This window comes from Anomaloglossus baeobatrachus, chromosome 2, assembly GCF_048569485.1.
Source record: "Anomaloglossus baeobatrachus isolate aAnoBae1 chromosome 2, aAnoBae1.hap1, whole genome shotgun sequence".
Lineage (NCBI taxonomy): Eukaryota > Metazoa > Chordata > Amphibia > Anura > Aromobatidae > Anomaloglossus > Anomaloglossus baeobatrachus.
Window position 1 is genome coordinate 329,703,254 of NC_134354.1, and position 27,451 is coordinate 329,730,704.

At 45.3% G+C, this 27,451-nt stretch overlaps 1 protein-coding gene across 1 annotated transcript in view; it reads right to left on the reverse strand.

The window, feature by feature from the left end:
- The window catches only part of WASF2 (WASP family member 2), a 94,742-nt gene extending 68,741 nt beyond the window's left edge, over positions 1 to 26,001 (reverse strand). Inside the window, exon 1 of the mRNA XM_075335921.1 lies at positions 25,896 to 26,001. The gene's annotated coding sequence lies outside the window, so the exon portion shown is untranslated. The remainder of the gene's footprint in view (positions 1 to 25,895) is intronic.
- Between the last annotated feature and the right edge of the window lie 1,450 nt (positions 26,002 to 27,451).

Genomic DNA, 27,451 nt, shown 5'->3' on the forward strand with positions numbered 1-27,451 from the left:
AGTCCAAGCAGTCCTGAGGCCCAAGTGATCGGACAGCCTCCTGGGCCCGGACAGGTAAGCTTGTCCACAGGTAATTTGGACCACTCAGCTGTGGGCACCTGGTGCATACGCATTAGCACCTCAAAGTTTTGCAAGTGTTCATCTATCTCAGTGCTGGAATCATTAAACACTGGCATGCCCCTGTAGCGAAGAGGACTTCCTTGGTGGTGGTCTATCCTGGAGGTAGGTGCTGGTGGTAAAGAAATTGGAACTCCCAACACTAATTGCCGAACACCAGCCCTCTCTTCCCATGAAGCTTCAGGCCCCAATACAGCCAACAATTCCTTGACTCGGTCTGCTTGGGCTTGGTTTGTTTCCAGACTGTCACTGGATCTAGGATGAGACACACAGTTTGCATCCTCTGGTACCACATCGGCGGTGTCCTCATCATCTTCTGCATCATTCTGAATCTCCCAATGGACCAATTTCCGGATCAAGTCCAACCGAGTGTCATTGTTCCTGTATTCAATCTTTCGCATCTGGCACAGATCCTGTAGCCTCAATTTACTGCTGCTGTCGTAACTCCTCTCCGGTCCTTATCCCATGGCTGAGCTGGTGGGGTTGGACATGGCAGCGTCGGAAACCTGAATGCCTCCCCTATGGCTTGTTGGGTATGCTTATGTGCCTCCCTGGTTGTTGAGCCCTGGACGGTGTCCGAGAACACCAGTCCTCTGCAGCTCCCCTGGATAAACCAGGCTGAGTAGTATCCCACCGCTGCCACCAATTGTGGAGACACGGTGGTCAGAGGGTGTCTCGGCCGCCTTTAGAAAGACAGCATTGGCCTAGGGCTCATCCCAACTGAACGCCCGACCTCCTTAACCATGGGCGGAACACTACTCAGACAACACAGGGTGAGGGAATCACAATATTAAGACTTTATTGGATCCCCTAACAATTAACGGCATATGGCACATAACCAGCAAAACCACAGAATGTAACCGGCAACAGTTTCTCACCCTTCCGCTGGCTCACCAGGGATTAGAATGTCCGTGCCTCAGCTTCCAGGGCTACTTACTCCAAACCAGCAGAGCCCCGCTTTCGGCGGGCACCCACCAAGAATGGAATAACGCCAAATTTAAGAAGCTGGCTGAGGACCGCAAAGCCTTTAGTCATATGACTGGATTGTCCCAAGCTGGATTCCTTCCTTAGGTAGTCTTTGATATTTCAGCCAAATCCTTGCATTCGATGCTGAAGTCCATGTAGTATTGTAATCCAGGTTCAGCTATGGCTTGCCAATCGGATCCACAGGTCCTAGATTGGTAGCATGTAGCAAGAGTCAACCTGGGAAATGGACAGTCCTCCTTCTTATACCCCTGAGCTCTCCATACAGACCACCGGGGTCTTCACGATTGGTGGATAAGACTGGGCTCTTATTGGCTAGATCTCAAGCTGTATGCAAAAATATCCCCAGCAGTAAAGCTCTGACAGAGATGAGGGAGAAACAACCAAGCCACATCGCATCCAAATACACATAGCAATACAATGGAGGTTCGCACAATTGATTTGTCTGAGTATCTGATCCTCTCTGGCCAAGGTAATTACACGAGTCAACAAGAACTTTAACAATAGACTCCTGAGTCAGAAAGGGCTTAACACCGTCCATAAACAAAATATCTTCATGTCCAGCTGAATGTTAAGAAACTCATGCATGGCACTCAAGAGTCCATGTTGTCAAAAGGCTGATACAGACCAGGGAATGGGGTACAGAAAGCGACTGAGGCTGATACAGACCAGGGAATGGGGTACATAAAGTGACAGAGGCTGATACAGACCAAGCAAGCATTGCCCCAGAAGAAACAACACAGCAACATATGCAGCATCTGTACTTGTGTATTTACAGGATATTCATCTATCGGTATACATTCAGAAAGGATGGCAATTCCTAGTGTTAGAGCTGCTGACCACAGCCTCATAATGCAAATGGCCAGAAATGGAAGAAGTAGCAGACCAGAAAATGCTAAAGTCTACCTTTTTTTTTTTTTTTCTTCACATTTTACCTAGAACGTTTTGAACAAAATACATGCAAAGTGTGTCAATTTACATTACAACCATATGAGGGTTTTCAAAACTGCAGTCTACCACCCCATACGAAAGCATCTCAACCATCCCAATGAACCACTTAAGGGGACTGACTGCCACTTGGACAAATCCTTGAATGCTGTAGTCGCCTGAATAAAATGAAGTATTTTTTATCTTTATGTCCCACACTGTGCCATCCCCGCAATGTCAGAGCTGGGTCTCCCAGCACTTGGGAGCACTTGTTTTGTCACATGAATGCTGTAGCCAATCAAAAGCTGCTAATTGACTGCTTTGCTAATACTTTCCTTGGACAAAAAGCCATGGTCTGGGGAAGGTGTGAGCACTAAAGTCCAATAGTGGCTAGAGATTTGCTGCACTTACGACATCACAAAGGTCACACGAGTGTCAGGAGACTTGGCCCTTACCTTACTGAGATGGTGCTGGTCCAGAAGGTGATTATGGTTTGTTTTTGTTTTTTTTAGTTTACTACGAGGGTTGCAGCATCTAAGAGCGGGTTGTTCAAGTTCTATAGTTTTTTTTAAACAGTTGCCAGGTCTAAATCCATAAGCCTGCAGTCACTCTATATGTCACTCTATGTGAGTGCCGGCTTAAGAATCCTCCCAACGCACACACTGTGGTTTCAGAGCCAGGAATGGTGGTCATGTTGCCGTGATATGCATACTCCTGGCCAGAATCCAACTAGAGGGCAGAGGTCTCTCTCAATAAATTTGAATTACGTGAGGCTACGCCCCTCTAGTAAGAGGGTAGACTTAGGCCGGTTTCAGGCATCCGTGTTTCAGGTACGTGTGACATCCGTTTTTAACACAGGTGCCACACGTACCCATGTCATTCTATGGTGTTACTCACACAGCCGTGTTTTCACACGGACCGTGTGTCCCCGCACACACACACATGGAGAGATGTCCGTTTTTTCTCTGGCAGCACGGATGTCACATGGATGTGATCCGTGTAACACGTACCGGAGAAAACACATGTCTTTGAAAACAAATTATTTTACATACTCACTTGTCTGCAGCATTGCTGTCTTTGGCACTGCTTCCGACTCCCGCTTATTAGACATTGCATATGTACTGCACTGAGGAGCTGGAAGCAGCAGCAGCGCCAGGACAAGTGAGTATCCAGCAGTCTGTGTGTGTGCAGTGACGTCAGGGGTCATTAGATTAACCAAGGAACTCCAATGACACCTTGACGACACCCCAGTGACACCCACGCTACCGCAGGTGTAGAGGCTGTGACTTCATCGGTTCATCAGAGTTCATTGTGAACTCTGATTAACCCGTGACGTTACTGCTGCACCCGCACACACACTGACAAGAGCACCCCTGCGGTGACTTGTGCTGATCTTATAAGGTCCAGGTCACCGCAGGAAAGCATACACAGCAGTGTGTGTGTTCTTGCAGGGGCTGCTCTCACAAACCATGGGGAACTTTGGTTCTTCATTGAATGTGCCAGCAGTATGGGATCAACGTGGGACCCCCCCCCCCCTAATTGGATTATGACGGACCAGGATTAGGGCTTTGACAGGGAAATAAATTGGAAAAGAGGGTGCCTCTTGTCTTTATTTATTGAATAATTTTCCTATGTCTTTTCAGGTTCGCTTTTGGGGAACGTCGTGAGACCTCACCATGGATAACGGCAGACCATTTCTATATTTAAAAAAAAAACAAAAAAAAAAAACAAACACAAATTTGTGTTTTAAGGCTGGAGACAGGTTTTTTTTTGTTCAAATAAACTTCTTTATTCTCCTTTCAACCACTGGTTTAGTAATGGGGATGTCTGCTAGACGCCACCCATTACTAATACCAGGGCTTGATGCCAGATGGAGCTGGCATCAACCCCACAAATATTACCCTGTTTGCCACTGCACCAGGGCAATGGGAAGAGCTGTGTCCAGCACCACAATTGGCACATATAATGGATGCAACATTTCTGGGGCGGCTGCGTTCTGCTATTGTTAGACTGGAAAGGACCAAATAACCATGGCCCTTCCCACCCTAATAATATCAGCCCCCAGTTGTCCGCTGTACCTTGACTGGTTTTAGTAAAATGGAGGGGACCCCACGTCATTTTTTTACACAAAAAAAAAAAACAAAACAAAAAAAACCACTAAAAATTAAAAATGTTGACCCAAATCCGTGCGTTCATCAAATGAGCATGTCAATTAATTTGTGCGCTATGGATGCAGCTCCCATTGTATGGTGGGGCAGCATCCATAGCGCATGAAATCTGCTTTTTTTTTATACAGAAAAACTGCAACCATTATACAGTGTTTCTGCAGCGTTTTGACGCACACATGTGCTGTCAAACTGCTGCAGAATATTCAGCAGTTACGTGCGCATGAGCCCTAAATCACACGGATGTCACATGTATAAAAAACACAAAAACACAAAAGTCTGAAAGGAGCCTTAAAAGGGAGTCTGTCAGCAGGTTTTTGTTACTTCTAGAGATGAGTGAACCTGAGGTTCCGAACACAGACTTTACAAGAAAAAAAAAAACAGAGTTCGAGTTCGGAGATCGGGTGCTTTACGTATGCGGACCACTCTGTGCTCAGCGCAGTGCTATCCAGTTACAGTGCTTGATTGGCTTGCACTGGCAGTAAGAACAGCAACTGATGTAGTGTGCACAAAAAAAGAAAAAGAAAGAAGGAAATACGTAATTACTTACCGGTAATGTGTTTTTTCTGAACCCATGACAGCACCCTTACATTGCACAACTCGTGGTGCTGTCATGGGTGCTGGAAAAATACGTAATTACTTACCGGTAATGTGTTTTTTCTGAACCCATGACAGCACCACGAGTTGTGCAATGTAAGGGTGCTGTCATGGGTGCTGGAAAAAAATCCCTCCCACCCGCTTCTTGAGGTGATATGGCTGGCTTCATGTTGTCGGAGACAATTAGTCACTTCTATTAGGGTTTAGGTCACGTCCTGATCCCAGACCGAACTTTTGAAAAAGTCCAGCTGTACCCACTGAACCAAATTTCCATAGGTCTGCTCATTTCTAGCTACCTCATCTTAGAGCAGCATAATGTAGAAACAGAGACCCTGATTCCAGCGGTATGTCACTTACTGAGCTGTGTGCTGTCATTTTGATAAACTCAATGTTTTCTCTACTGCAGATCTAGCAGTTATACAGAGATCATAAATATACTGGACAACCTAGGCAACATGTCAAGTAGTCCTCTAATGATAAAATCACTGATTAATCAGCAGTAGATTATCAAAATTACACTAAGCAGCCTAGTAAGTCACACTCCTGGAATCCGGATCTGCCCCTACGTTATGCTGCTCTCAGATTATATGGCAAAAAAACTGGTGACAAATTCCCTATAAGTCCATTGAGTTCAAACTAATCATGCTGATCCAGAAGGTAAACAACCCATGAAGCAAATACTAATCCACCACATCAGACTAGTTCTGGATCAAGGTCCGGTCACAGAATCTAGCACCTGTAACCTGTAATATATTTTTCAAGGAAGGCATCCAGGCCCATCTTGCACCTGTAATTAACCATTACAATATCATGTGGCAGAGAGTTCCACAGTCTCACTGCTTTTACAAAAAAGAATCTGCAAATGTGTTTATGATTAAACCTTCTATCCCGCACACCAGTGTTCCCCATCTCTCTAGTACTCAAAAATCACCAACAGTTCATGTTCCCAGGATTTCCTTAGTATTACACAGGGGATGGTAATATTGCCCAGTTAACCTTCCTTTTTCCAAACTGAATATTCCTAAATTGGATAACTGGTCTTGGTATTTTAGTTCATCGATTCCTCTTTTCTACACCCGCTGTAGTTCAGATGTGTCCTTCTTATACACTAGAGCCCAAACTGTACATGGTATTCTAAGTGTGGTCGCACTAGTGAAAGGTGACGTCTGTACAGGCAAAACTATGTTCTCATCAGGCGTAACTATGCCGCCTAAGGGATCCTGTCATGATTATACTAATCAAGCTAGTGGAGTGGCTGTATAGGTTGTAGAACAGTGGTGGCGAAGGTCTGGATAGTGGGCCGCAAAATGTCAGCTGATCCAGTCTTCATGCTAATTCCAGATGGGCTGCCGACCCGCCTTTTAAGTTTTCTGTACATGCAGCGTTCATTAATGAATGCAGCAGCATAACAATGGCTTCATATACATACACAATGTGTCAACACACTGCGTTTAATGAATACATGATAGCCAATATTGCTGTGTACATTGCATTTTTTATCAAAGCATGCAAAAGCCATACAACCACGTCAAGATGCTCCTTTAATATGGATGACCCTATACACAAAATATCTTACCTCTCAATTTGCCACACCAGGGCTCATCTGAATAGGGAGTGAAAATAAAACTAGGTAAAGCTCAAAATTAAAACCTTGTGTGAGAATGATGGGTGTACAAGGGTGCTTAGCCCTGGAGGGGGCCATTTAGATGAGGCCTATTTTTTTTTTTATTTTTTTGTAGTAATGATGGCTGCTTCAAGACATTCTTTGTGGGCAGAGTTAGCAATCTATGCGTTCCGACCAATGTGATGTACACAGTAGTCCCAATGTCTCCTATATGATGTACACAGCAATGGCAGTGTCTTCTATGTGAGGATATACAGCAGTGTTCTACATATTTTAAAAATATACTAGGTGTAAGGCCTAGCTCGAACCTGTTTTGCAAGAAGTCCAGGATCTGTGGTATACTGAGATGGAATGGATCCAGGGGTTTAGATTTGCAAAAGGAAGTGAATACCGTCCATATTTTCCAGTGGCTGGCGTTGGTTACAGGTTTCTTGCTCCTCTGCAGGGTTCTGATTACACTGTCAGAGAGGCCTCTGGATTTTAAGATGGTGGCTTCAGCAGCCGGTTTTAGTCTGAGGGTCCAGATGATATACAAGACCCTGATGGAGAAGGTTGCTGATCTGAGGAAGTATCAGGGGACCATCTCGAGCCAAGTTTGTTAGAGCTCCGAACCAGCTTCACTTGGGCCACATGGGGCTATCTGAATGGTGGTGACGCCTTCTGTCCGAATCTTTTGGAGCGTTCTTGCCAGTATGAGAATTGGCGGAAAGGCGTATGCCAGTTGGAAGTTCCACATGTGATCAAATGCATCTACACCTAGAACTTGTCCCTTTGGTTTAGGGAAAAGTAGTTATCTGCCTTACTGTTCTAATGGGATGCGAACATGTCCACTTGTGGCTGGCCCCATTATTTGGTCAGCATCTGGTAAACTTCCAGATTCAGACTGCACTCTACTGGGTGGATGTCTTGCCCGCTGAGGAAGTCTGCTTGTATATTGGCAGATATATTGTATAATATATATTATAATATATATATAATATAAATATAATATTGTATATTCCTTCAGATGGAATCAAATTCTTGTGTTTTGTTCTTTCCTGGTGGCGTATATGAGCAACTGTTGTCACGTTGTCAGAGTAGACTCTTACATTGGACTCTTGGATTAGAGCCGCTGCTGCCTTCAGCTCCCTGAAGTTCGAGGAATGGCAGCTGATATCGGGTGCCCAGACTGAAAGGTTGACTGTGCTACTACCGGATCTTGGTGCCAGGTTACTCCTTTCCGTAGGTTTCTTAAATTTAGCCACCAGGCCAGGGAAGCCATTACATGACCTGGGAGGGGGACTCTTGTTCAGAGATCTGTGAGGACTGACCCAGGAGGATAGGACATAAGTCTAAAGAGTCCTTGTATGAGCTTGGGTCCAGGCTACCGCTTGGATGCAGGAAGTCATAGACATTGTTGACCTGATGGTAGGTGACCTCTGGTCTCGAAAGACCTAGATTTTGCGACGTACTTCCCTTTATCTTCTGTAAGAAAGAATGTCAGCGCATGTGAATTTCATAGGACTCCCAGGAATTTTTTTCTCAGTTGCGGGGGACAGATCTGATTTGCATAGGTTTACCAACCATCTCAGGGATCGAAGGATCTCGAGAGTTTTCACTATGTGATCTGTTAGGAGGGGAACTGAGGGTGTAACGAGGAAACATCTAGTTATGGTATGATACAAATGTTCAGCCTTCTGATCAGGGCTGTGGAGTCGGAGCTCATTTTGGTGGAGTCTGAGTCGGTATAACATGCACCGACTCCGACTCCTAAAATATATAATAAATTGGGGACAGTAGTGCAATGCAGAATGTGCTGAATATTTTACTAAATAATAACATTTAGTATAATCCTTATATTTAAGTGAAAAATGTATTGTAGTACAACGTGAACATCAGACATTTAATTATTTTTATGATACAATAATCAAGATATTTAGATAGAACATAAAATATATATTTTTAAATTCAACTTTAGAACAAAAAAACTAATAAATTGTAAATATGTAATACAATATTTATATATATATATATTATATATATATATATATATATATATATATATATATTATACACACACACACACAAGATATATATGTAATCTACTGTATATTACATAGTGTATTACATATTTACAATTTATTACAGTTTTTTGTTTTCTAAAGTTGTATTCCAATGAATATATTTTGTGTTCTATCCAAATATCTTGATTATTGTATCATAAAAATTATTAAATGTCTGATGTTCACATACACATGTTCATGTACTACAATAAATTTTTCACCTAACTATAAGCAATATATGTAGGAGTCGGAGTCGGTGCCATAGAAATTGAGGAGTCGGAGTCGAAGGTTTGGCTTACCGACTCCACAGCCCTGCTTCTGATGAAAGAAACAACCTCTGCCATGATCTCGGTGAAGATCCGGGGTGCGGATAAGATCCTGAACGGAAGTATGTTGAATTAATAGTGTTGGACCTGTTGGTCCTGTCGCACTGAAAATCTTAGAAACTTTCGATGGGAGGGATGAATGGGCACATGGAAGTATGCTTCCTGTAGATCTATAATCGTCATGACAAAATTTTGACCTATCAAAGGGATTATGGATCTGAGGACTCCATTTTGAAGAGTTTGTAGACAACATACTGGTTCAGTGGCTTTAAGTTTATTATCAATCGGTATAATGACCCATATTGATCTCTGCTGTAGGGACAAGGGAGATCACTCCGGACCTCTGGAAGTCCCGAAGATTTGCGGAGTAGCTCCCGGAAGTCCCATGTTGGAAGGGAGGTTACTTTCAAGCAATGTGGGAGGTAGGTGAGAAAGTCTATCTTCAGACCCTCTTGGATCGTGTGTATGATCCACTGGTTGGAAGTTGTTGACTGTCACTGGGGAAGGAATCTGGAGATCTGACCTCCTAATTGGTTGGCATACTTTTTCCTGACTAGGGGAGACCAAGATGTTTTTCACTCCTTTAGGGTAGCTCCAGTGTCCGGTTTTATCTTTGCCCCTGTAAGACTGGAAGGATTGCTGGGCTAGTTGGTTTTGTGGGGGGAGGGGGAGTAGATACATGACTTTATCAGGAGAACTAGACTACATTTCTAAATGAATCTATTTGCTAATATTATAATTACACCTACTACATATTGGGATAGGACCTTGGTGATGGGAGTAACACTAACCATTTCATATGGTTTTAACCTTTTATAAACAAATACATGCAGTTTATGTAAGGATTCAATATTTACAGTGTTGACCCTTATATTTCAAGGCTTTTGTAATGTACCCTGTCATGCTAGATATCAGCTTTTTGGCCAAATCATTTTTGTCTAATAAGTGCTTGAAGTTGATCACGATTTCAGTGTTTTTGAGGACTGACCACTGGTTCTCAATGGGATTCATACATAGTTACATACATGCGGTAGTTACAAGGTTGAAAAAAAGATATAGGCCCATCTAGTTCAACCTTCCTCCACCAATTACATATTTTGTCACTAAATAATTTATAACCGACAATGTTGTGTGCACAGAGGAAATCATCCAGCCCTTTTTTAAAAGCTGTTATAGTGTCTGCCATTACTACCTCTTGTGGTAGGGCATTCCACAATCTGACTGCTCTAACTGTAAACAACCCTTCCCTATTTAGCTGCCGGAATCGCTTTTCTTCCACTTGCAGTGAGTGTCCCCTGATCCTTAGTATTGTCTTTGGAAGGAATAAGTCATGTGCCAGTCTTATATTGACCACACATGTATATATACATATAAATGAGATCTTCTCTGAGATTACGATTTTCTAAACTAAACAAATCCAACTTTTCCAACCTCTCATTATATGGGAGGCCTTCCATTCCTTGTAGTAGTCTAGTTACCAGCCTTTGAACTGACTAAATTCTGAATCTCCTTTTTAAAATGTGGAGACCAAAACTGGATCCCACATTCCAGATGTGGCCTCACAAGTGATTTATAGAGGGGTAACAATACGTTGGGATCACAGGAACAAATCTCTTTTTTTATACACCCTACAATCTTGTTTGTTTTAGCAGCTGCTGCTTGACATTGACTACTGCTGCTGAGCTTATTTGTAATAAGAATACCCAAGTTCTTCTCCTGTTCTGTAGTCCCAAGTTTACTTCCATTTAATGTATACGCACTTATAGGATTACTCCGTCCTAGGTGCATTACTTTCCATTTAGAAACATTAAATCTCATTTGTCAAGGATCTGCCCATTCCTACATCTTATCCAGATCATTTTGTAATATTGTACTATCAAGGTCAGTTTCTAATATGCTACATAGTTTGGTGTCGTCAGCAAAGACTGACAATTTACTCTTAATCCTAGCCACAAGGTCATTAATAAAAGAGATAAAAAAAAAACAAAACAAAAAGAAATCGGTCCTAGCACAGATCATTGAGGCACCCCACTTCTGACTATAGACTAATTGGAGAATGTACCATTATAATCACTTTTGCCTTGCGACATGGTGCTTCATCAGGCTGGAACAAGCATTGTTAATCACCAAATCGTTCCTAGATGTTGTGAGAAGTTGCTCTTGGAGGATGTTGAAATCATATTCTCTATTTACGTAGGCTTCTTAGGTACAGCCGTGAGTAATCCCACTCCATGCGATGAAAAACGGCCCCATAAACAATTGGTTTCAGGGTGCTGTTGGCATGACAAAGCAGTCATTGTTGTGCTCACATTTCTGGCCAGGCCAATTTTTCCAGATGTCTCAACAGTCCAAAAGGGTCTTGGTCAGAGAAAACTTTACCCCAGTCCTCTACGATCAAATCCCTGTACTTTCTGCAGAAAACCAGTTTGTCCTTTGTTTTCTTGGAGGGTAGTAGATTCTTTGCTGCCCTTTTTGACACCAAGTCAACCTTCAAAAGTCCACCTTAAGGCTATGTGCCCACGCTGCGGAAAATGCACGGATTTCTCGCGGAAAAGCCGCGGATTTCCCGAAAATCTGCAGCTCAAGCACTTCCCAGCCATTTCTATGGCATTTTGGAAATGCTGTGCCCACGCTGCGGATTTTTCCGCAGCGGATTTCGTGCGGATTTTGATCCGGAAAAATCTGCAATTATTGTTGCGGATTTTCATCCGGATTTTGGCTTTAAAATTGGGGGAAAAAAAAACGCACCAAACTCTGCATCAAATCCGCGGCAATTCTGCGGTAAATCTGCACCTTTGAAAAGGTGCGGATTTTGCGGGAAAGCTGCGGATTTTGATGCAGAAAAATCCGCAGCTACATTCTCCCGTGGACACATAGCCCAAGTCTGGATGCGGATGCAATGAAACCAGCCTGCCACCATTCCTGAACAATCTTTTTACTCTTCTTGAACTGACCCTATTGCTGAATTTTTCTTAGGAGAAGGTCCTCACCCTTGTTAGACTTTCTAGGATTCAATATTAGAAGCCTTTTTACACCAACTGAACATTTCTTGCAAAGCAAAGATGACTGCATGTTTCCTTGAAGGTAACCATGATTAACCCCTTCAGCCCCCAGCCTGTTTTCACCTTAAAGACCCGGCCATTTTTTGCAATTCTGACCAGTGTCACTTTGACAGGTTATAACTCTGGATCGCTTCAACGTATCCTGGCGATTCTGACATTGTTTTTTCGTGACATATTGTACTTCAGGTCAGTGGTAAATTTTGTTACCACTAAAATATGTTTTGCGTTTATTTGTGAAAATTTCGGAAATTTGGCAAAAATTTTGAAAATTTTGCAATTTTCAAAATTTTATGGCCATAAATCTGAGAGATATGTCACACAAAATAGTTACTAAATAACATTTCCCACATGTCTACTTTACACCAGTGCAATTTTTGGAAAAAAAAAAAATTCCGTTAGGAAGTTAGAAGGGTTCAAAGTTCATCAGCAATTTCTCATTTTTCCAACAAAATTTACAAAAAACTTTTTTTTTTTTTTTTTTTACACAAAAATGTTACTTTAACCATAAAATTTAGCATTTTCACAAGGGTATCAGGAAAAATGCATCATAAAATGTATCACGCATTTTCTCCTGAGTACGCAGATACCTCATATGTGGTGGAAATCAAATGTTTGGGCACATGACAGGGCTCGGAAGGCAAGGAGCGCCATTTGAATTTTTGAGTGCAAAATTAGCTGCACTCATTAGCGGACGTCATGTCGGGTTTGAAGACCCCCTGAGGTACCTAAACAATGGAGCTCCCCCGTAAGTGACCCCATTTTGGAAACTAGAGCCCTCATGGAATTTATCTAGCTGTTTAGTGAACACTTTGAACCCCTGGAGGCTTCACAAAAGTTTGTAATGTTCAGCCGTGAAAATATATATATTTTTTTTTTTTACCACAAAATTGTTTATTCAAACAGGTAGCTTTTTTTTCACAAGGGTATCAGGATAAAATGCACCATAAAACGTATTGTGCAATTTCTCCTGAGTACGACGATACCTCATATGTGGTGGAAATCAATTGTTTGGGCACACGACGGGGCTCAGAAGAGAAGGAGCGCCAATTCACAGCAAAATTGGTTGGAATTATTAGCAGATGCCATGTTGCATTTGGAGACCCCCCCTGAGGTGCCTAAACAATGGAGCTCCCCCACATGTGACAACATTTTGGAAACTAGACACCCCCATATACAAAAAAATTAGTTTGGCGAAATAAAAAATACGGACGTCAGTAAAAATGAATAAAAAAAAAAATATGAGCGCCTGCCACTAAAACCAGTGCCAAAACGTGAGAGCAATGCACGAGTCTCGCACCGCATCATCCGCTCCAGTCTGGAAGCGACCAACTGCGCTGGATAGTGTGATGCGAGAAGGCGCGGCGGCGGATGGAGGGGCGGCAGATGAGAAAGGGCACAGCGGATGGAAGATGGGAAAGGGCGCAGCGGATGGAGGAGCAGCAGAGGATGGGAAAGGGCGCAGAAAATGGAGGATCGGAAATGGCGCAGCGGATGGAGGAGCGGCGGAGGATAGGGGGGTGAGATTGGGGATAGCTACCTTACAGGATGGATCTAGGCAGCAGGATCACAGCAGACAGAAGAGGCAGCAGATGAAGGAGGCAACAGATTGAGGAGGGTGAGAGGGGGCAGTAGATGAAGAGGATGGGAGAGAGCAGGCAGCAGATCGGGGAGGGGGGCAGAGTCTGATGGGAGAGAGCGATGGCACATGAGGGGGGGAAAGCAGCACATGGAGGGGGGGGAGGCAGCACATGGAGGGGGGGCAGCTTGCAGCACATGGAGGGGGGGGTGTAGTGGCGGATGGAGAAGGGGCAGCCGATGGAGGAGGCGGTGGCCGATTGGGAACAGTGGCGGCCGATTCGGGGGCAAAGGCGGCTGAAAAAGGTGGGTGCGACGGCGGCGGGGACAGCGGCGTGGCTGGCGGTGGCGACGGCGTGGCTGGCGGGGACAGCGACGTGGCGATCAAGGACAGCTGCGGGGTGATCAGGTACAGCGGCGTTGCTGGCGGTGGCGGGGACAGTGGCGTGGCTGGCGACGTGGACAGTGGCAGGGACTGCGGCATGGCTGGCGGTGGCGATCGGGGACAGCGGCGGGGTGAGCGGCGTAGCTGGCGGTGGCGGGGACAGCGGCGTGGCTGGCGATCGGGGACAGCGGCGGGGTGATCGGGGACAGCGGTGTGGCGATCAGGGACAGCGGCGTGGCGATCAGGGACAGCGGCGTGGCGATTCAGGACAGCGGCGTGGCGGGGACAGTGTTGGATCGGGGGGCTATAACTTACCGATGGGCGACCGCTCTCCTCAGCTTTCAAGGATGGACACAGGTCACCGGCACCAGATCCACGGTGATTGGAGAGATCGGTCACAAGACCGGTCTCTCCAATCAGAGCTGGGGGCGGGTGAAGCACCGATCACCCAGCTCCAGCCAATGATCAGAGCTACAGCTGCTCTGATCAGGGCTGGATTTCAATGGCTGGAACATTACAGTGACTGTAATATGCTGAGCGGCGTTAATCAGCCAATCACAGCCTCTGTAGGTTCGAGGAGGAGGCACCACCCCTCCTGAGGTCAGGCAGAGGTCCCCTCCTTCCCGAATCTACTATTTGATTACACCGATCACACTCACGGGGGCTCCGGGGCAGCGATTTCGCCATGACGTACTGGGTACGTCTTGGGTCGTTTAGCACCATGTCACCATGATGTACCCAGTACGTCAAGGGTCGTTAAGGGGTTAACAGAAGACATTGATTTAAAGCACCCATCCCTTTTTAAAATGGCCAGAGTGCTGTTGTAATTGAATCAAAATGACAACTTGATATCAGCTGTGTTGCCCTCGTTAACATTTATTCCTGAGCCAACGAGAAGATCACTGAAATCAGGTAACAGGGAAACTCAAGATAAATTCAGTTTTTGTGTTTAAATTAATTTTTATAGCAAGGACTTAGTGCAATTTATCTGATCACGATTAATAATCTAATAATCTAAAGTTATCAGAAATTGCCACTGTAAAAACTGAAGTTGCATATGTTGCAAAATTCTAAATTTGTATCCATTTAAAAAGTTTTGACCAAAGTATATTTTACAAAATACATCTCGGCAGGATGTTTAAAAGACGTCAATTTTTTAGCCAGATGTCCCTAACAGTGTGAAGGAGGTCTTCATCTGAGAAAATAACTTTACCACAGTCCTATCCCTGTACTTCTTGTCAGTCAATAAGAAAAATCAAGGGATTGGACTGCAGAGGACTTTGATTGTCCATAGAAGAAAAGTTAACCCTAAAGGCCCCGTCACACACACAGATAAATCTTTGGCAGATCTGTGGTTGCAGAGAAATCATGGACATATTGTTCCATTTGTACACAGCCACAAACCTGGCACTGATTGTCCACAATTTCACTGCAACCACAGATTTACCACAGATTTACCATAGATTTATCTCTGTGTGTGACAGGGCCTTTAGGCTACTTTCACACTTGCGTAGGATGGCTTACGTTGCTATCCGCAGCCTTGAGGAATCACGGTAACCGTTGCAGGAAACAGTTTTATTCCTCATAAACTTCTATTAGCTACGGATAGCAACGGATGGTCTTGCGTTGCATCTGCTGCACGATGCAGTGTCGTTATTTTGACGCTGCGTCGAGCGGAAGGAACGCTGCATGTAGCATTTTTTGTGTCGTTAAAATAGCGCACCTTGACAAATTCCGTTGAAATCCGCCACGATGTCTAATGATTGTCTATGGTGGCGGATTCCGCCGCTATGCGCTGAGCAGCGGAATCCACCGACGGATTTCGTCATGTTCTACTGCGCATGCTCAGTATGTCCAGCAGAACGATCGAAATCGTTTAAAATTCATCCTGGTCTCTCCCACCCCCTCATACTCACCGATCACGGGCGTGACGCTGCACAGTTGTCACAAAGCTCCGGCGACTTTTCCTCTTTTGAAAAAGCCGGCAGCTCATTATTCCATCTAGTATTCACTGCTTCCCCAGCCCACCAGCGCCTATGATTGGTTGCAGTCAGACCCGCCCCGACGCTGAGTGACAGCTGTCTCAGTGCAACCAATCACAGCCGCCGGTGGGCGGGTCTATATCGTGCAGTACAATAAATAAATAATTTTAAAAAAGGTGCGGTCCCCCCCAATTTTGATACCAGTCAAGGTAAAGCCACACGGCTGAAGACTGGTATTCTCAGGATGGGGAGCCCCACGTTATGGGGAGCCGCCCAGCCTAACAATATCAGCCAGCAGCCGCCCGGAATTGCCACATCCATTAGATGTGACAGTCCCGGGACTCTACCCGGCTCATCCCGAATTGCCCTGGTGTGGTGGCAATCGAGGTAATAAGGAGTTAATGGCAGCAGCCCATAGCTGCCACTAAGTCCTAGGTTAATCATGGCAGGCGTCTATGAGACACAATCCACTGGTGTGCGGTGATGATGAGGGCGGTAGTGTCGGGGTGTGTGCGGTGAAGATGAGGGCTGTAGTGTCAGGATGTGTGCGGTTAAGATGAGGGCGGTAGTGTCGGGGGGGGTGCGGTGAAGATGAGGGCGGTAGTGTCGGAGTGTGTGCGGTGAAGATGAGGGCGGTAGTGTCGGGGTGTGTGCGGTGAAGATGAGGGCGGTAGTGTCGGGGTGTGTGCGGTGAAGATGAGGGCGGTAGTGTCGGGGTGTGTGCGGTGAAGATGAGGGCGGTAGTGTCGGGGTGTGTGCGGTGAAGATGAGGGCGGTAGTGTCGGGGTGTGTGCGGTGAAGATGAGGGCGGTAGTGTCGGGGTGTGTGCGGTGAAGATGAGGGCGGTAGTGTCGGGGTGTGTGCGGTGAAGATGAGGGCGGTAGTGTCGGGGTGTGTGCGGTGAAGATGAGGGCGGTAGTGTCGGGGTGTGTGCGGTGAAGATGAGGGCGGTAGTGTCGGGGTGTGTGCGGTGAAGATGAGGGCGGTAGTGTCGGGGTGTGTGCAGTGAAGATGAGGGCGGTAGTGTCGGGGTGTGTGCAGTGAAGATGAGGGCGGTAGTGTCGGGGTGTGTGCGGTGAAGATGAGGGCGGTAGTGTCGGGGTGTGTGCGGTGAAGATGAGGGCGGTAGTGTCGGGGTGTGTGCAGTGAAGATGAGGGCGGTAGTGTCGGGGTGTGTGCGATGAAGATGAGGGCTCTCTCTCGGCTAAAAAAAACTTAACGCAATGCGTTATTTCACTGGAATCCGTTGCCTTTATTATCGCACTTTTTGCAAGGCATCCGTCACATGCGTTACACAACGCATTGTGACGAATGCCGTTCAACGCAAGTGTGAAAAGTAGCATAAGTGTTGGGATGCATTTCATCCATGGAACTACGAACACTGCCATAAATAAAGAATTGTATGTAAACATCCTCCAAGAGCAACTTATTCTAACCATCCAGGAGCACTTTAGTGATGAACAATGTTTTTTCCAGCATGATGGACACCATGTCACAAGGCCCACATGATAATAAAGTGGCTTGGTGAACAAAGCATTGAAATTTTACCTCCAAGGCCAGGAAACTCCCCAGATCTCAATTCCTTTGAGAACTTGTAGTCAATCCTCAAATAGCGGATGTAAAAACAACCACAGAAAATGTGATCATCTCTAATTACTGATTAGACGAAATTAGTCTGTCATCAGTCAGGATTTGGGTCAAAAGCAGAAATCCAGCATGTCAGGGTGAAATGCAGAAGTCTTGAAAATTAAGGCTATGGTCACATGTTGCAGATTTGTCGCCTTTTCGATGAGTATTTCAGTGCAGATTTGTGACAAAAGCTGATTGCTTTCCTGATGTCAGCAGAGGGAACAAGAATCTTGAAGTCCATACACACGTTGAGTATTTTCTCCTTGCAGATTTATTGTAGATTTAAACCTGCAGCATGTCAATTCTTTCAGCATTTATGTATAATTGTGGGAAAAATCTGGTGACAGTGAATTTACGTACAGTGTATAGAGAGACGGAAAATACCAGGTGACATGCAATACACATCTAGTAACAATGTACTACATGTCACCTGGCATTTTCTGGCACCCTACAATATATACACTGTCACCAGATGTTTATTACATCACCTGGTATTTGCTACCTCTCTATAATAATACATAATATACACTGTACATAGAACCATTGTCACCAGATGTGTATTACATGTCACCTGGTATTTTCCAGCTCCCTATAATATACAGATATATTGTCACCAGCTGTGTATTACATGTCACCTGGTATTTTCCAGCTCCCTATAATATACAGATACATTGTCACCAGATGTGTATTACATGTCACCTGGTATTTTCCAGCTCCCTATAATATACAGATATATTGTCACCAGATGTGTATTACATGTCACCTGGTATTTTGCAGCTCCCTATAGTATATACATTGTCACCAGATGTGTATTATATGGTCACCTGGTATTTTCTGCCTCCCTATAATATACAGATACATTGTCACCAGATATGTATTACATGTCATCTTGTGTTTTGTGCCTCCCTATAATATACAGATATAATACACATCTGGTGACAATGTATCTGTATATTATAGGGAAGCACAAAACACAAGATGACATACATTGTCACCAGATGTGTATTATATGTCATCTTGTGTTTTCTGCCTCCCTATAATATACAGATACATTGTCACCAGATGTGTATTATATGTCACCTGGTATTTTCTGCCTCCCGATAATATATAGATACAGTGTCACCAGATGTGTATTATATGTCATCTTGTGTGTTCTGCCTCATTATAATATATAGATACATTGTCACCAGATGTGTATTACATGTCACCTGGTATTTTCCAGCTCCCTATAATATATACAGTGTCCCCAGATGTGTATTATATGTCACCTGGTATTTTGCAGCTCCCTATACTATATACATTGTCACCAGATGTGTATTACATGTCACCTGGTATTTTCCAGCTCCCTATAATATACAGATACAGTGTCACCAGATGTGTATTACATGTCACCTGGTATTTTCTGCCTCCCTATAATAAGGACATTTTTGTGTACTCACCGTAAAATGTCTTTCTTGGAGCCTTTCATTGGGGGACACAGACCGTGGGTTATATGTTGTCTCCAGGGGAGGCTTGACACTAAATTTAAAAAAGAGTTAGCTCCTCCTCCCACAGCATATAACCCCAGCTAGGCGGGAACTAGCTCAGTTTGGTGTAAAAGCAGTAGGAAAAGGATAACGAAAACCACAAGGGTGGGAGCTGTGTCCCCCAATGAAAGGCTCCAAGAAAGACATTTTACGGTGAGTACACAAAAATGTCCTTTCCTTTCTCGCCTTTTCATTGGGGGACACAGACCGTGGGACGTCCCAAAGCAGTCCCTGGGTGGGAACTGAACTAATAACAGTGTATAACATCAGACTAAGAGCTGACTAACAACTGCAACTGCAGTGAACTCATATGAAAACACTGTCAGAACCGAGCAGTGGCCACTTATAAATGGGCCACTGCCGCCTGAAGGACTTGTCTTCCAAGAGCAGCATCCGCAGAGGCATGCGTATGCACTCTGTAGAATTTTGTGAACGTGTGCACACTGGACCAGGTAGCGGCCTTGCAAAGTTGGGCCGCCGAGGCCTGATGGCGGATAGCCCAGGAGGCACCCACTGCTCGTGTAGACTGGGCCCGCACAGATTGAGGGGGAACGGCACCTCGTGCTTTGTATGCCTCACAGATGGCAGTCCTGATCCATCGAGAAATCGTGGATTTAGACGCCGGGTCGCCCTTCTTGTGTCCTACTGGGAGGACGAAAAGGGCAACGGACTTGCGCAACGGCGCTGTTCTGGAGATGTAGATCCGCAGAGCCCTGACAAGATCGAGATTGTGAAGGGCTTTCTCAAAAGGAGTGGACTGGGGCCGGGCAGAATGACGGCAACACAATGTCCTCGTTCAGGTGGAAAGAGGATACGACCTTCGGAAGGAAGGCGGGGAAGGCCGAAGGACCACCTTATCATGATGGAATATCAAGTAAGGTGAACGACAGGAAAGAGCTGCCAGTTCGAAAACTCGCCTGATAGAGGTGATAGCGACCAAAAAGGCAACTTTCCAAGACAGTCGCTGGAGAGAGATTTCTCTCAGAGGTTCGAAAGTAGGAAGTTGAAGGACTCAGAGAACCAGATTCAGATCCCAGGGATCTAAGGGGTGGCGATAAGGAGGGGCCAAATGCGCTACCCCTTGAAGAAAGGTACGGACCTGAGGGCGAGAAGCCAGCTGCTTCTGGAAAAAAAAAAAAAAAAAAAAAAAAAAAAAAAAAAAAAAAAATCGACAAGGCAGAAACTTGTCCTTTAAGGGTACTGAGAGCAAGACCCGAGTCCAGACCGTCTTGCAGAAAGGCAAGAACATTAGGGATTGAAAAGGTCAGGGGTGACCGACCATGACAGTCACACCAGGAAAGATAGGTCTTCCAGGTCCTGTGGTAAATGCTGGTGGAGGAAGGCTTCCGAGCATTAAGCATGGTATGAACTACCCTGGAAGAAAAACCCGATCTGGCTAGAATCAGGGATTCAAGTGCCACGCCGTCAAATGCAGCTGTGCTGTATTCTGGTGGAATATTGGCCCTTGCGACAGAAGATACGGGCGGTCGGGAAGACGCCAGGGAGTGTCGCTGAGAAGTTGGAGGAGCTCTGGGTACCAGGCTCTCCTGGGCCAGTCCGGGTCCACGAGGATCACCGGAATTCCCTCCGCTTTGATTTTCTTGATTACTCTCGGAATGAGAGGAAACGGAGGGGAGATGTAGGGTAGGCGGAACTGCGACCATGGAAAGACTAGAGCGTCGGAGCCGAGCGCTAGCGGGTCTCTCGACCGAGATATGAAGGGACGTATCTTGGCATTCATTCGAGACGCCATGAGGTCCACATCTGGGAGTCCCCAACGTAGAGTGATCTGATGGAACACTTCGTCGTGGAGAGACCATTCTCCTGCCGCTAGACCCTGCCTGCTGAGAAAGTCTGCGGCCCAGTTGTCTACCCCAGGGATATGGACAGCTGAAATGATGGGGATGTGCTTCTCTGCCCAAGGAAGAATTCTGGATACCTCCTTCATCGCTGCCTTGCTGAGAGTTCCTCCCTGACGGTTGATGTAAGCCACGGCCGTGGCATTGTCTGACTGGATCCGAACAGGGAGGCCCAGTAATAAGGGTTGAAGATTCTGAAGGGCCAGAAATATGGCTCTGATCTCCAGAACATTGATGTGCAGAGAGCGCTCGGAAGGAGACCAGCGTCCCTGAACAGTGTGGTGGAGAAACACCGCCCCCCAGCCTATCAGGCTGGCATCCGTCGTGACTACATGCCAGTGGACTGGGCGGAAGGACTCCCCTTGAGATAGGGATGAGGCTTGAGTCCACCAGACGAGGGAGCTGAGCGCCGACCGAGACAGGCGGACTGACCGGTCCAGGGAAGCTGGATTCTTGTCCCAGGAGGATAGAAGATCCAGTTGTAGAGGGCGCAGATGGAATTGGGCAAAGGACACAGCTTCAATGACCGCCACCATCTTGCCTAACACTCTCATTCCGTTCCGAAGGGATGTGTGACGGCGAGAGCGGAGGGATTGGGCAGCCCGGATCAGGGAAGACCTCTTGTCCTCTGGAAGGAAAACCCGGGACTGAGCCGTGTCTATCAGCATACCTAAAAAGGTGATGCGCTGATGAGGAATGAGGGATGACTTGTTGAAATTGACAAGCTACCCTAGCCTTGACAGCGTGTCTAGGCAAATCTGCACGCTTTCTGAGCAAACGTGAGGAGAGCTCCCTTTGACAAGAAGGTCGTCCAAATAGGGAACGACCAGGATTCCTCTGGGGTGTAAAATGGACATGACGGCCGCCATGACCTTTGTGAAGACCCGAGGCGCAGTGGCCAGCCCAAAGGGGAGGGCCCTGAATTGGAAATGACGGTGTCCTACGGCAAAGCGAAGGAACCGTTGATGAGAGACACATATGGGAATGTGTAAATAAGCATCTTGAACGTCTATGGAAGCTAGGAATTCTCCAGGTTCCATGGCGGCTAGTACAGCGCTCAATGATTCCATTCGGAAAGTTCGGATCCGTACGAATTTGTTCAGTCATTTGAGGTCCAAGATAGGGCGGACAGAGCCATCTTTTTTGGGAACGACAAAAAGGTTTGAGTAGAAACCTTTGCCGCGCTGTTCCAGGGGCACTGGAATGATAACGTTTGCTTTTTGTAAAGAAGCTATGGCCTGAAATAAGGCCCGGTTTTGCGTTTCGGACCTTGGGAGACGAGAACGCAGAAACCTGTTGGCCGGCAGGGAATGGAAATCGATCTTGTAACCTGAGGTGACGATTTCTCGAACCCAGGCATCGTGAGTGTGGTCCAGCCAGATATCCCGAAAAAGCAGAAGCCGCCCTCCCACAGGAGTCGGATCTGCGGGATACCTGGCGTCATGCTGAGGGCGCCTGTACAGAGCGAGGTCCTTTGGATTTAGGCTGCTTGGAGTGGGAACTCCCAGACGAGCCTCTTGAGGGACCGGATCCTCGATCTGAGCGTTGGGACGGTCCTTGGGCCGATGACTTTTGGGGGGCAGGCCGAAAGGACTGCCTGCGCCAAGAAGATTTTTTTGAAATTTCTGGCTACAGGCCGCTTTTGTGGTAGAATGGTACTTTTACCACCCGTCGCCTCAGATATGAGCTTGTCCAGGGATTCACCAAATAGACGAAGACCCTGGAAGGGAAGTGTGGACATGGACTTCTTGGAGGCACTGTCCGCATTCCAGATCTTTAGCCACAGAACCCTGCGGGTGAAGACAGCATTGGCTGCCGTTAGGGCTGACCAGCTGGCTGCATCTAGAGAGCCGTGAAGAAGATAATTAGAGGCGAGAGAGAACAAATCAAGAATCTCAAGAGCTCTTGCTCCGTGTGAAGACGCGTCGGTCCTGGGATGCGGAGATCTCGGGGACGCATCTTCGGCTCAAGGCTAGCAGGCTCTCGGCTCAAGGCTCAAGGCTAGCAGGCTCTCGGCTCTGCCTAGCCCTCTGGAGCTACCTCTGTGAGGTGCTTCCAGGGAGCCTGGAGGGGTACGCAGACCCGACCACTTGGGCGCGAGGGAAGACTGACGGCTTTTGCACGCCAGGTTTCCTCTGCCCGTACACGGGGGGAACGGGGGTGAGCACACCCTGGTATTGCCCCATAGTCAAAAATAGAATAAAATCACAAAGAAAAGAAATAAATAAACAAAAAACATGAGCTGGCCTGGGGCTCAGGCCAGACGTGTCAGCCTCCCTGCTGACACTAAAAAGAACTGAGCTAGTTCCCGCCTAGCTGGGGTTATATGCTGTGGGAGGAGGAGCTAACTCTTTTTTTATATTTAGTTTCAAGCCTCCCCTGGAGACAACATATAACCCACGGTCTGTGTCCCCCAATGAAAAGGCGAGAAAGGAATACAGATACATTGTCACCAGATGTGTATTACATGTCACCTCGTATTTTCTGCCTCCCTATAACATATAGATACATTGTCACCAGATGTGTATTATATGTCACCTGGTATTTTCTGCCTCCCTATTATAGATACATTGTCACCAGATGTGTATTCTATGTCACCTGGTATTTTCTGCCTCCCTATTATAGATACATTGTCACCAGATGTGTATTATATGTCACCTGGTATTTTCTGCCTCCCTATTATAGATACATTGTCACCAGATGTGTATTATATGTCACCTGGTATTTTCTGCCTCCCTATTATAGATACATTGTCACCAGATGTGTATTATATGTCACCTGGTATTTTCTGCCTCCCTATTATAGATACATTGTCACCAGATGTGTATTATATGTCACCTGGTATTTTCTGCCTCCCTATTATAGATACAGTGTCACCAGATGTGTATTATATGTCACCTGGTATTTTCTGCCTCCCTATAATATATACATTGTCACCAGATGTGTATTATATGTCACCTGGTATTTTCTGCCTCCCTATTATAGATACATTGTCACCAGATGTGTATTATATGTCACCTGGTATTTTCTGCCTCCCTATTATAGATACAGTGTCACCAGATGTGTATTATATGTCACCTGGTATTTTCTGCCTCCCTATTATAGATACAGTGTCACCAGATGTGTATTATATGTCACCTGGTATTTTCTGCCTCCCTATTATAGATACATTGTCACCAGATGTGTATTATATGTCACCTGGTATTTTCTGCCTCCCTATTATAGATACATTGTCACCAGATGTGTATTATATGTCACCTGGTATTTTCTGCCTCCCTATTATAGATACAGTGTCACCAGATGTGTATTATATGTCACCTGGTATTTTCTGCCTCCCTATTATAGATACAGTGTCACCAGATGTGTATTATATGTCACCTGGTATTTTCTGCCTCCCTATTATAGATACATTGTCACCAGATGTGTATTATATGTCATCTGGTATTTTCTGCCTCCCTATTATAGATACATTGTCACCAGATGTGTATTATATGTCACCTGGTATTTTCTGCCTCCCTATTATAGATACATTGTCACCAGATGTGTATTATATGTCACCTGGTATTTTCTGCCTCCCTATTATAGATACAGTGTCACCAGATGTGTATTATATGTCACCTGGTATTTTCTGCCTCCCTATTATAGATACAGTGTCACCAGATGTGTATTATGTCACCTGGTATTTTCTGCCTCCCTATTATAGATACATTGTCACCAGATGTGTATTATATGTCATCTGGTATTTTCTGCCTCCCTATTATAGATACATTGTCACCAGATGTGTATTATATGTCACCTGGTATTTTCTGCCTCCCTATTATAGATACATTGTCACCAGATGTGTATTATATGTCACCTGGTATTTTCTGCCTCCCTATTATAGATACAGTGTCACCAGATGTGTATTATATGTCACCTGGTATTTTCTGCCTCCCTATAATATATAGATACAGTGTCACCAGATGTGTATTATATGTCACCTGGTGTTTTCTGCCTCCCTATTATAGATACAGTGTCACCAGATGTGTATTATATGTCACCTGGTGTTTTCTGCCTCCCTATTATAGATACATTGTCACCAGATGTGTATTATATGTCACCTGGTATTTTCTGCCTCCCTATTATAGATACAGTGTCACCAGATGTGTATTATATGTCACCTGGTATTTTCTGCCTCCCTATTATAGATACAGTGTCACCAGATGTGTATTATATGTCACCTGGTATTTTCTGCCTCCCTATTATAGATACAGTGTCACCAGATGTGTATTATATGTCACCTGGTATTTTCTGCCTCCCTATTATAGATACAGTGTCACCAGATGTGTATTATATGTCATCTGGTATTTTCTGCCTCCCTATAATATATAGATACAGTGTCACCAGATGTGTATTATATGTCACCTGGTATTTTCTGCCTCCCTATTATAGATACATTGTCACCAGATGTGTATTATATGTCGCCTGGTATTTTCTGCCTCCCTATTATAGATACAGTGTCACCAGATGTGTATTATATGTCATCTTGTGTTTTCTGCCTCCCTATTATAGATACATTGTCACCAGATGTGTATTATATGTCACCTGGTATTTTCTGCCTCCCTATTATAGATACATTGTCACCAGATGTGTATTATATGTCGCCTGGTATTTTCTGCCTCCCTATTATAGATACATTGTCACCAGATGTGTATTATATGTCACCTGGTATTTTCTGCCTCCCTATTATAGATACATTGTCACCAGATGTGTATTATATGTCACCTGGTATTTTCTGCCTCCCTATTATAGATACATTGTCACCAGATGTGTATTATATGTCACCTGGTATTTTCTGCCTCCCTATTATAGATACAGTGTCACCAGATGTGTATTATATGTCATCTTGTGTTTTCTGCCTCCCTATAATATTACATGTTATTATCATTAGCCCTTGTCCTATATCCAGTCTTTGATTGTCCACATAAGTTGTACATAGTCACCATTACTTGTCAGGCAGCTCAGTAGTCAGTAACGTTTCCACTTCTGCCCCCCATGTAATAGAAGAATTACACGTGTGACTGCTCCGAACATTATCATTGCCGCTTGGCCTCACCTTAACCCCGGGGTCTCAGCTCCTTTCACCGGGTAACTACCAAGTCAACCAGCTGGGACACCGCCCCACCAGAGCGCTCCCAAGGAACACTGTGAGTGGCTACGGTAGTTTATTCTGGATTGCTAATTGGTTGCGTCGGTCTGTTCTGTGCTTATGATTGGTGTAGCATACTTCCGTCTTGCTTGTGATAGGCTACTTGCTGCTTCCTTTTCGACATTGATTGGTCTTAAGTCATGGTGTCCTAAGCAGGTTTTGCATCTCCATGGTAGAGGTAGTGTCCTTTCCTTCCGGTGTCAGGTGTTTAGTGTGTGAGAAGCCATGTTATTGAAGACCGAAAAGCTATTGAGCCGCGTGATAAGAATTCCGATCCAAGGACCGCCCTCAGGAAGCCTGTGCATGTCGTGACTCGCTGTGCAGCTGCAGGCTGTCATGTGTGCCCTCATGCTCTGCCTGAGCTGTGTATCGGGTGGAGGGGTGAGGTCTGTATGGGCGGTGATACTTCTATGTTCCGTGTATGCAAATAGGCACCATAATATGCCAAGCGTTTACCATATATTAGACGAAGCTGAGGCTGGCTTCTTATTCTGCACTTTGTTTTTCTGTTTGTTTTTTTTACAGGTTTAATAATAAAAATAAACAATCACAATGATAAAATACAAATCAGCGAAGCCCTGATGTGAGTACACTGAAAAGCGGCTACAAAAATATAAAACTGGCACCAAAGTGGGCCCAGAAGGGTATTGCTGAAAGGGTTAAATAGCTGGGCCACTGACCTCACCCCACCATTACGTAAATAGTGATGTCACGCATCAAATTCAGTCACTTCGGCCCGGCCCAAGTGGGTTCTGGGCAGGGCCGGCTCCAGGTTTTTGTGGGCCCCGGGCGGAAGAGTCCCAGTGGGCCCCATAAACATGCAGACAAACACACATATACAGATACGTACACATACATATACATATTTAAAGACAAACTCACAAAAATACATATAAACAGACAAATCTATACAGTCATATACACTGACATACATAGATACACATCATACATGCATACAGACAGACACAGCTCTGCTGCATACATACAGAGACACACTGCTCTGCTGCATACATACACACACTGCTCTGCTGCATACATACTGACAGACACACACACTGCTCTGCTGCATACATACAGACAGACACACTGCTGCTGCATACATACAGACAGACACACATACTGCTCTGCTGCATACATACATACAGACACACACACTGCTGCTGCATACAGACAGACACACATACTGCTCTGCTGCATACATACAGACACACAGCTCTTCTGCATACATAGACATACACTGCTCTGCTGCATACATACAGACACACACACTGCTCTGTTGCATACATACAGACACACACTGCTCTGCTGCATACATACAGACACACTGCTACAGACACACACTGCTTGCTGCATACATACAGACACACATACCGCTCTGCTGCATACATAGACACACACACTGCTCTGCTGCATACATACAGACACACACTGCTGTGCGCCATACATACAGACACACACACTGC